The sequence below is a fragment of the Biomphalaria glabrata genome, chromosome 4 (assembly GCF_947242115.1).
Source record: "Biomphalaria glabrata chromosome 4, xgBioGlab47.1, whole genome shotgun sequence".
NCBI lineage: Eukaryota > Metazoa > Mollusca > Gastropoda > Planorbidae > Biomphalaria > Biomphalaria glabrata.
In genome coordinates this window covers 12,238,846-12,251,003 of record NC_074714.1, presented here as the reverse complement: position 1 = coordinate 12,251,003, position 12,158 = coordinate 12,238,846, and the positions used below count along the sequence as shown (strand labels likewise).

The following is a 12,158-nucleotide window of genomic DNA, read 5'->3' as shown; positions in this document are numbered from 1 at the left end:
AAAAGACCACATATCCTATTTCAGTGAAATCACAGTAGCTGCAAATAGAAGACCACATATCCTATTTCAGTGAAATCACAGTAGCTGCAAATAAAAGACCACATATCCTATTTCAGTGAAATCACAGTAGCTGCAAATAAAAGACCACATATCCTATTTCAGTGAAATCACAGTAGCTGCAAATAAAAGACCACATATCCTATTTCAGTGAAATCACAGTAGCTGTAAATAGAAGACCACATATCCTATTTCAGTGAAATCACAGTAGCTGCAAATAGAAGACCACATATCCTATTTCAGTGAAATCACAGTAGCGGCAATAAAAGACCACATATCCTATTTCAGTGAAATCACAGTAGCTGCAAATAGAAGACCACATATCCTATTTCAGTGAAATCACAGTAGCGGCAATAAAACCCACATATCCTATTTCAGTGAAATCACAGTAGCTGCAAATAGAAGACCACATATCCTATTTCAGTGAAATCACAGTAGCGGCAATAAAAGACCACATATCCTATTTCGGTGAAATCACAGTAGCTGCAAATAGAAGACCACATATCCTATTTCAGTGAAATCACAGTAGCTGCAAATAAAAGACCACATATCCTATTTCAGTGAAATCACAGTAGCTGCAAATAAAAGACAACATATCCTATTTCAGTGAAATCACAGTAGCTGCAAATAGAAGACCACATATCCTATTTCAGTGAAATCACAGTAGCTGCAAATAAAAGACCACATATCCTATTTCAGTGAAATCACAGTAGCTGCAAATAGAAGACCACATATCCTATTTCAGTGAAATCACAGTAGCGGCAATAAAAGACCACATATCCTATTTCAGTGAAATCACAGTAGCTGCAAATAGAAGACCACATATCCTATTTCAGTGAAATCACAGTAGCTGCAAATAGAAGACCACATATCCTATTTCAGTGAAATCACAGTAGCGGCAATAAAAGACCACATATCCTATTTCAGTGAAATCACTGTAGCTGCAAATAGAAGACCACATATCCTATTTCAGTGAAATCACAGTAGCTGCAAATAAAAGACCACATATCCTATTTCAGTGAAATCACAGTAGCTGCAAATAAAAGACCACATATCCTATTTAAGTGAAATCACAGTAGCGGCAATAAAAGACCACATATCCTATTTCAGTGAAATCACAGTAGCTGCAAATAGAAGACCACATATCCTATTTCAGTGAAATCACAGTAGCTGCAAATAAAAGACCACATATCCTATTTAAGTGACAAGGGAACTATAGTTGTCAAGATTTAAACAAAACTCTTTTAGTATTTTTGAACTTACATTGAAGCAGAATTTGCTGTGCTAATTAAATGTAGATAGAGAAAGATCGCCGATTGGCGTCACCATGCAAACATCTAATTTCGGTAAGGAGCACATCTATATTGAAATTGAACCTGGTCGAACTAAGGATTATCACAAGTGTTTTTCTCTTGACCAGTTAGCTCTCCTCGATTTCAGTATTGGCAATTTGCTGCCGCCTTAGAGTCTGACGTTCCCTTGAAAGTGTTGCCTCTCTTTCTGCCTAGACATTCATATAAAAACAATGTTAATATGTCCATGTTTCTTAAAAAAGTTTTGTACAAAGTTCCATGATTAAAACAAAATAGAAATGGCATAATCGACAAGATCAATTATTACAAAAGAAAAGCAATTATTTTATGCCATCAACGAAATGTTTCAATACAAAGCGTCTTGTGTTGTTGTTTTTTAATGTCGAAATTTTTTTATTTTTTTTTACTCATGAAACCTTTTTCTTTTAATCACCCATCACAACTTTGCAATTACGATTAATTAGAATGATTTGTCCCGTCCATTTTAAATCTGTGTCCTCGACAGAGACGTGCTCTCAAGCCATGAGACATAATATCTTTTTTTTTTTTTGTTCAAGAGGTCTGTTTTCTCAACACAAAATGAGCTGCGAAGAGAAGAAAGGAAAAAACTCTTTCAGTGTGGGAGAGAACAAAAACTGTAATAAAGATTAATGACTTTCATTAATTTAGTGTTCAGGAATTGTATTTGTTTTTTTTCTTCTATTTATCTCTCTGCTGGCTTGGATTGATTCAAGTTCAGATTATGTAGAAAGTTAGGTGCGCAACACAGAATTGTGTAGATCACTTTTGCTAATTTGTTAAATGTTTATTTGTTTGTTATTTGTTTCTAGCTTCAAAAGAAATTGTAAAAGGCACAAGCTGCGAAGACGCGATATGACGTGGAAGCTAAACAAAACAAATGTAAGAATGAATTGCTAGTTTACATTCCTTGTTCATAAGAAACATCTCAGATGGAAGCATGCGAAATGAATGAAATTACTTAGTGAAAAGATAAAAACCAAAATAGATTTTAAAAAAAAATCAAAGATTGAAAGAGAAAACAAAATTGAAATAATAGACAGAAACAGAAACTTAGTGTGTCTTTCTGTGTGCGAGATTATTGATGTGTTCCTTTCCCTTCTGTATGGTAATGTTCGTATATTCTAAGAAATATTGATGTATATTAGGTATAAGTTCGACTCTCCAGTATCGCCAGTTATCATTTATCCTACTATTTTACCCTGATGACATTAGAACACTTCATTGTAATATAATATTGTTGTAAACCTGTCCCCCCCCCTCCCTCGACTAACCATTTTGTCCACGTGAGAACTTTTTGAAATTGTGCTTCTGCTGTGGGGTGAAGCTGACCTGAGCGACTGTGTTGATGCGTTCAGTAACTGGAGTTATGGTCGTTGACTTGTTCGACAGAGGATTGTTGTTGTTTTTTTCTTTAATCAGTATTTGTGACTCGGGATATGTACATGTCGTTAGGAGTACTGTGGAATTATTTCTTTTTACTGGGTGTATTGACTGTTCATAGCTGGATTGGGCTTCTGCAAAGAGAAGGATATCGGCGACCTGAGAATCGGTGAGTTACTTTCTTGAGTTCACTCCTAAGTAGTAACAATATTTTACAAGGGGCATTTACTATCTTTGTCAAGACACGAACCAGCCTCAAATGTCTCAAAACACGCACCCAAACAAGTGAATCTGCTAAACACTTTCTCTTGAAGCACTGCGCATCCATGTTAGCATTGGCTGTAATCATACATTCTCTAAATATACACTGTGAGTGTGTGCGTGTGTGTGTGTGTGAGTGAATGTGTGTGTGCTTGTGTGTGAGCGTGTGTGTGTGAGTGTGAAATGGAAATAAGTGATAGAGAAACATAGAACAAACATCTTTGAACGTTATATTGTACAGTAATGCGTATGGTCTTTTATATAATGAAACTAGCCGGATACAGCCCGCGGGCTTTAGTTTGGGTATTACTGAGCTATTGCATTGAAATGACATCAATGTTCGTTTCAGGAACTTCCCACTGAGCTCAGACAAACCTCGTGCTTAATAATAAAAATGAAAATTCAAATACATAATTTGATTAGCTCTCTCTCTCTCTCTCTCTCTCTCTCTCTCTCTCTCTCTCTCTGTTATGTGCCTGGTGTCTTCCCGAAGCGCCACAATCATATATTATGTTTGCAAAAAAAGAAAAAAAAAGCGCGATATATTGAGATCAACATATTGTAATCAGCTGTACTTAGATATGCCTGGTAATTATTTGTTAAAGAAAGGTTTATGTTAACAAATGTATCAATAGTTCTCAAATAACATTATCATTTTTATTTAAAAGGCCAACCTGGAGATCCAATCAATTAAGTAATTCAGAGTTAACGTTAACAAAGCAAAAAATAAAACTAAATATTTTACATAAATAATGATATAAACGTATATCAATACAAATATTAAAACCAAGTAGACCTATTGTAGTACTCACATTTGGAAATATATATAGTGTAACCATCCTTTTAAAATAATGCAAACATCAAATATCAACAGTAAAAATTGTAATTAAGTCATTCTGCATCTAATAACAGTATCTTTATAATCTTCATTATCTAGTATTTTATGTTCTTCATGCGTTTAAATATTTGAAGAAAAAAAATGCATTGTTTACAAATTGAAGCAGTGAACGTGACTGGCAGAGTCACGTGGTACATTTGTGTCTCAAGATAAGATCCTGGCAATTAAGATTGCGGCAAACCAAAACAGAACAAACGACCAAATGTCATTCTTCTTTCTTGACGTAGCTAGAGATTCCACTATCTATATATATAATTCTCTTCTTCCCTCAACAGTTTAAACGAGTAGTAGGGAGTAAAGGAAAGATCACTCTGGGGATAGTCCACGAGCAAACAAGAAAAAAAAAAGGAAGGGGTGAGAGCACGAAGTCACAAAATAGCAACCAAGAAATATCACTCTCTTTTTTTTTTATTTCTACCTCACTTTTAAAAAGGGGGGGGGGGGGGCAATAATCTAGGAAGAATGTATTTGAGAACACAAATTGAGACAAATATTGTTTCTTCTGTTGAGAAAACTTCTGCTAAATGTGACCATAAATTTATAGAGTTACTTTTGTATTCAAAATCTAGTTCGCGAATGATACTCCAATAACGAAAATCGATGCACTTCACAAAATGGCGCAATGAAAGGGCCCGACGGGCACTGTGAGATAAAGTCAGATCGAGCTCTGGAAGATCTAGTCAAATATTGACTGTTTAAACACAACCATTTGACACAGTCAGACTAGAAGACCAGTCACGTGCAGCCATGAAAAGAGTGGGTTTTCCCGCCAGAATATAAACCAGAGAGGCGAACCAAGAGTGATCAAGGAAAGAAAAAAATGGATGTGACAGACGCATGATTACCTTTTAAACTTGCTTTTAACTTTATTTAAAGGGGGGTGGAAGGTTGAGTGTGGATGCAATTAGACCACATTGTAAATATCAAGGTCATACACATTCGGTCATTAGTATTTTACTAATGTTTCTAACATTAACTGTCAGAACCAATTGGTACACAAAATGTTAACCGATTTCATTTACAAATCTTATATTAACTGATTCTGTCTGTCTGTCTGGATGCAATCTATTTGTTATTTATCCTACTTTCCATTAAATTGCTGCATTTAAACAGACAGCACGGAAACCTTCTCTCACCCCCCCCCCCCCCATTTCCTTTCATCTGGTTCACAAAAGTGTTTGGACCATAGCGCACTGAGCAAGCTATAAGCATCAATAACTGATGCAATTTCACACAAAAATATTTTTTTTTAAGTATTTTTATATTTTACTTACAATTCTTACAATTATATCTCTTGTTAATATTGAATTTATTTCCCTTATTTAGTATCAAACGAAATAATGAACAACTAATATTTAATTGACTAATTGATTTTTTTGTTAAAATCGTTTTGCTAGGTACAATATATAATTGCTTTAAGTTTCAGCTTGATCCTGAGAGTGGGTGTGGGAGAAATACATTTGTTATAAGCTTTGGAAAAAAGAGATTTAGGAAAGAAAGAAAAATATTTTTAAAAAGAAAAAGAGATCGAGAGAAGAGAGTAAGAAGGAAATAACAAAAAGAGAATAAAGGAAAACTGCTAGAGAAAGAATGAAACAAGAAAGAGTGAAGGAAGAGCCGAAGAGAAAAGAGAACTGGCCTATAAACTGTAATGAGAAATTCGGTTATTGGCTAGGTCAGTGATGATTGTGAGTTCTGTCCTCTTTCTCCAGCTTGTATTACCGTTCTCTCCCTTGTCGTCCATTTCTCTCCCTTTTCCTGTGTGTCTTTGTGAAAATAAAGAGAATAGACTGCAAGAGACGAAGAAGAAGACGCCCTCTATTGGCAGCACGACACGCGGATCTTAGACTGAGAAGATTAATAATTCCACTGGTCAATTGTTTATAGCGATGTCGGCCTGATTCGGTTTGTGCCCTATTGTGTCCCTTGACAAGCCGTGATACTTTAGGCGACCTATCACTATTAGAGACGTACGAGGGTTGTAGACTGGGACACTCCAACAGTAAACATTGATGCGAACACATACACACACAGGAACACATAATTTATAAGCATTTATACAGACGCTCAAACACATAGACGGTAGCAGCTAACGTATACATACAGCCAAATCCCCAATTTAATCTCCAAGTCTCTATCTCTTCAATGGTCTTCTATTTGGTCTTCAATATGGTTTCAACATCCGACATTTTGACGGAAGTAGTGCTTATACAATAGGGATATTTCCACGTGCAACTGATTTGCATATTAATGTGCTAGGTCTACCTATACCAGCCCAACATTTCCGAGTTATAAAACATCAAGGCTTGGTTATAACTACTCACCTTAAAGCATAAAGTCATAAAGTAATTCAAAAACTAATGTCGCCTTTTTTTAAAACAATACAAATAAACAAATTAATCAATCTTTGTACCTAACAGGCCGTCTGCATGGCTGCGTATAACCTCTAAGCCAGCCATGATTTTTATCTGGTGTACAGAGCTAACTCTTTCAGGTCTCTTGACGTCGGATTAGAGCTAATTAAATGTATTACTAAAATTAGAAAATGCTCTATCAAATTATATCGCCAGCGTGCAAGTAAATGGAAACACATTAGATTTGTTGCTGTTTTCAAAGATTGCAAAACGCTTCGTTAATTTCTATTAATTTTTTATTATAATTATAGTTGAAACAAAAAGCCATTTATTAGAACAAATGAGTGTTTTAAAAAGTTGGAGCATTGATTTTGTAAAACGAAACAAAAACCGTTTTGATGAACTAGGATAATTTGTTGATCTTGTTCAGCGCAGGGGAAGTCACACAGAAATGCTAATAGTTCAAGGCAAGCCTTGAGTGATGATAACTTCCCTTGTGTCGGGCCATCGGATGAGTCAATACGTTGTTGCAACAGGAAGAGTGTGTTAACAAGTGATGCCCAAGATACGGCCAGCGACGTGGTTCATTCCGGCCCGCCGAATACCCCATTAATTAATGCAAGAACTAGATCCACAGATTTCTAACTAGTTTGTTTCAGGTCAATTTCATTTCCTTCTTGTACCTTTTTTAGTTAAGTGGCCAGCGACGCGAGGGTCGGAAATAAAAATGGTCGAATTAGGTTGGGCATCACTAGTGTAAACAATGAAGCTAAAAAACAAATAATTATGGTGGCATCAATTAATCAATGCATGAAACGTCCTAAGTTGATAAGGTAGATCTAGGTCTAGATTTAGTTCTTAGCCTTTGAAGAAGAGACGAGAATGGTCATCAAATGACAGGGCATCGTGCTCGCATCTGAAATGTAATGATGAGCGACTTTTTCAAGTGACCCTAATGCAGCTTGTATATTTTGCTCATTTTGATCCTGACAAAACTGCTGTCAGCCATAAAAGGCAAACGCCGACAATACTACCTTAGAAATAACTATACAACTTGTTTTCAAAGCTTATTTTAATTCACGCTGTCTATCAGTCTGTCTGTATGTCTGTCTGGTACAATTATCGTACACGTTATTTCTCCCTATTTCAAATCTCGGATCATTCTCGGATCAAGATGCAATTTTACACAATTACATAAATAAAACATGAATCAATTTTTTTGTAAATTAACCAATTAGTTAATAATTGTTAACTATTTTTATTAATATCGATAGATGGAGATAAATCCAACAGTATTGAGAAATGTGGAATTTTTCTCCTTACTTCATTTTGTACACGTTTTTCTCCCACTTCCTCTTCTCTGATCAAGATCAAATTTTGCCTTAATTATCCATAGTCGATGACCATATATGAATCAATGAAAAATTAACCAATTAGTTAATTTGATAGTGGTAATTAATTAAGTTGCATCGAAAATGGAGAGTAAATCTTTCAGTATTTGAGATATATGGCTGTAAATATGAGGATATTCCCTTTCAATAAGTGATTATATTTTCGTTCCCCTCCTCTCTCTCTCTCCCTCCCTCTCGCTCTCACACATGGGAACACTCATCTTCTCCCCTTACACACACTAGAACACTCATCATCTCCTCTTACACACACTAGAACACTCATCTTCTCCCCTTACACACACTAGAACACTCATCATCTCCACTTACACACACTAGAACACTCATCTTCTCTCCTTACACACACTAGAACACTCATCTTCTCCCCTTACACACACTAGAACACTCATCTTCTCCCGTTACACACACTAGAACACTCATCTTCTCCTGTTACACACACTAGAACACTCATCTTCTCCTCTTACACACACTAGAACACTCATCTTCTCCTGTTACACACACTAGAACACTCATCATCTCCTCTTACACACATTAGAACACTCATCTTCTCCCCTTACACACACTAGAACACTCATATTCTCCCCTTACACACACTAGAACATTCATCTTCTCCCCTTACACACACTAGAACACTCATCTTCTCCTGTTACACACACTAGAACACTCATCTTCTCCTGTTACACACACTAGAACACTCATCTTCTCCTCTTACACACACTAGAACACTCATCTTCTCCCCTTACACACACTAGAACACTCATCATCTCCTGTTACACACACTAGAACACTCATCATCTCCTCTTACACACACTAGAACACTCATCATCTCCTCTTACACACACTAGAACACTCATCTTCTCCTCTTACACACACTAGAACACTCATCTTTTCCCCTTACACACACTAGAACACTCATCTTCTCCTCTTACAAACAATAGAACACTCATCTTCTCCCCTTACACACACTAGAACACTCATCTTCTCCTCTTACACACACTAGAACACTCATCTTCTCCTCTTACACACACTAGAACACTCATCTTCTCCTCTTACACACACTAACTTCTGTCTCCTACTCTGACTCTACTAACACATGCATGTCCCAATTGTGATTGGTCTGTGACCAGGTGATGGATGAAATATTGATACCTCAAGTAACAGCGGAGGAAATTTAAAAACAACCTCACTCGACGAAGTTTTAATATATTAAGAAACAAAATGTTAATCATAAACGATATATATGATATAACATAGAAAAAACATTGATGTATCCAGGGGGGGGGGAGTTTTTTGTTCAACCCCCCATCCCCGAAATGAAACCCTTCACCCATTGACCTGTTTTCCTAACATTCGCTTGGTTCCATTCATTCACTTCACACAAATGCATGATGAATGCCAAAACGAAACTACAGTTATCGAATTCCAAGATTTATCCCCCTAAAAAAGAAAATTACTAAAGCAAAATGACAGTTACTTAGTTTTCCATTAGGGTAAACAAGAAACGTTGGTTTAAGACTCATTCTTCCCCCTCTTCTTCCGCAAAAAATTAAAAAAAAAAACGAGCTGCCGTCACCAAATTTCCATCGGAGTGGGACTTGATGATCAACCCCCCCCCCAAAAAAAAATAAATAAAATAAAGCAAAACTACAACCTACCAAATTCCATGTTAAACCCTCCATTCCCTCAAATACATGAAATCAAATTCGCTGTCATCCATTAATAAAGTAAACATAAAGGAGTTCAGGAAACAACTACACTCGTCCAATTCCATAGGAGGTAGATGCTTAACCCTTCCCCCTCCCCCCCCCCACCCCCAAAAAAATCAAAAGTACAATGAACATATTCCATAACAACAAAACTTTGGGTCTAAGCCAAATCAAAATAGTTGTGTCCAAACATCTTTTGAAAACATTTGAAGTTTTCATTTCTCAACTTCCGCTTTAAAAACGCGGCGGTTTATGTTTTAAATAAAATGACAGAATGAGGCTTCGAACTCTAGTTCAACCAAGTGCAAGTTTTGCGCGTTTTATTCTTACCACTACATATATGTGCCTGTGTTTGGGTAAAAAAACAAATCTGGAACACGAAGAAAACAAACTATTGATCGTGAGGAAATACAAAATGTAGAAATAATATTCCAAGTAGTTTTTCTTGTTCGGGACATGATTAGCCCTAAGTGACTGGACACAACGGACATTGCCTCAGGCTCGAAGTATGGAACACATTCTGAAGCATGAGTTTTGGTAGCCATCACGATGGTCCAGAGAGAGGCCCTCCCCCATTTTTTTTTACACAAATGGCCATACTAGGAAACTTTTGTCTGGTTTGTGGTAGAATAAGGACTTAGAAAAAAAAAAGAGGGGGGGGGGGAATTGTTGGGGCTCGTTGAATAAAGAAGGTAGAAAAAAATGGCACACACAATTTGAACACCGAGAGAATATTTCTTACAGACGCTCAGAACCAAATTTAGCTGGAGGGTGAGTCTTTAGCCCAAATATTATCTAGGCAACAGTGGTAGGCCGACGCATGATTGATCTAGTTCTAATATAGCGGTCTTGTGTAGGTACAGATAGATTGGATCTTGTCACCAACTTGTGGGATGAACATTGACTGGCTCAGTCATTATTTTCTGATCCGTCTGCTGGGAATTGGAAGGACTTACACGCCGACGTTCAGATCATTGGTATGACACGAAAGATAAACTTTCTCTTTTTTTTTGTGTATGGTCAGAAACTAAATATATTCTAGGAATCTCTAAACTTCAATATCTCTATACCTAACTTCTCTTTTCACCTCATTGATTTCGAATGGACAGATTTGAGACTGTATTATCAGAACTGGAAAGGTCCGAACATAAAAAATGGTTCGGGTTTTCTTTGGGTATCTTTCTACTTCCAGTTCGTCCTGTGACCAATTAACTAATTTAGTCTAATGAAGTCTTATGTATTCTAGTTAGTAAGAAAAATGGTAAGTCTAGATAATTATTTGTAACTATAATTCTTTATCTTTGTACTCCGAATCTCATTATATCTTATTTATTTTATGTTAGTAAGAAAAATGGTAAGTCTAGATAATTATTTGTAACTATAATTCTTTATCTTTGTACTCCAAATCTCATTATATCTTATTTATTTTATGTAGTAATCTTGCGCCATTAAAACGGGACCGCCAATACTAATAAACTCGCTCTCAAACACACACACACAAATAGGCCTACTGTCTCTCTCGCTGTCTGTCTGTCTCTCTCTGTCTTGATTGCGACAGAACAAATGTTCACATTCGACCAGAGCATCACCATTAGTAAAATCACTAGAGATGAAAACTTAAAAAAAAAGTAAATACCATCACACATAACGCACTGAAGCATTATTTACAAATACAAAACACAACCAAATAAAATACCCAGAAAAACATAAAAGATAAAGGCTTAGTTCTTACTTCTAGGACATTGTCGTGCGTGCTCGTTCTTACCTACTGCCATTAGAGGAGGGAACGGGCTGCCTGAATCAGACAGGAAAACCAATGAGTCAGCAGAGTTTTTAAGTCTCTTTTTAACATGCCCGACTAGATTAACAAAAGGATAAGCGGCGGGATGTAATTATATTGTTATAACCCTGTTCCGCGCCGAGACTGATGCTGCGCACCAGTACACCTTCGTGCTGTGAACTGTATTGAGGACCTGGAGTGACACTGGAAAGTGTGTCGATGGTCTGTACTAAGGTTTAGGTAGAAATGAACTGGTGGAACTTAAGAAGATAAGACTCCATGGAAATTGATAGCTGAGGCCTAAGTCCATGTCTTTGTAATTTAAAACTGTAAATATATACATCGTCTAGAGTTATCTCCTTTCGTTGATTGCTTGCTTTAAATTTAATATTCCGGTGTACTAGGAAGCAGCGGCTTTAAATAATGCGATAAGAACTATGCGAAATAGTTACTTTCTTGGTCTAAAAGATTTCAATATTTTGTTTCCAATGTAGAATTCTGACTTTGATAAAGTTTTGTTTGATTAGTTCTACAGTACAGTTATCTCCTACAGTGCTCTTTACTATTGTGCTGAAAGATTGTATTTCTATAGTGACGTGAAACTGTGTATTTTAAGCTTTAATCGAGGAGTGAAAAAGGTTAGAAATGGCCCGAGGTGACTGGCCACACTGATACAGACCCATTCCCCAAGGCGAACAGTTTCAGTCACACACAAAAAAAAAGGCAACTACTTGAGGAAGAACGTCAGGGAAATTGACGTCTCACGTCTCAATGGCGGACGTCGCTGTGGTAGACGTCTTATAGTCGAAAGTTTTATTTTTAAAGCGGGGAGTGGAGATGGGAAAGGGGGGGGGGCGCTAATCGATATCTGTGATCTACACTTTGAGCAAAGTTACGTGTGATAGATGGACTTCGTTATTTGCTGACCACTGTCTTTCATCATGGTCACCATTCTCGGCCAATTTGCTCTTGCAGTGCG

The 12,158-nt window shown here is 36.7% G+C and overlaps 1 protein-coding gene across 4 annotated transcripts in view; it reads left to right on the top strand.

Moving 5' to 3' along the window:
* Positions 1 to 12,158, top strand: part of LOC106071376 (atrial natriuretic peptide receptor 1-like) — a 595,276-nt gene that overhangs the window by 196,743 nt on the left and 386,375 nt on the right. The window contains exon 1 of one of the 4 annotated variants that reach the window (XM_056027449.1): positions 2,797 to 2,940. The exons of the other annotated variants lie outside the window; for them this stretch is intronic. The gene's annotated coding sequence lies outside the window, so the exon portion shown is untranslated. Of the gene's footprint in view, positions 1 to 2,796; positions 2,941 to 12,158 lie in introns of those variants that run through there. 4 annotated transcript variants of the gene reach the window in all.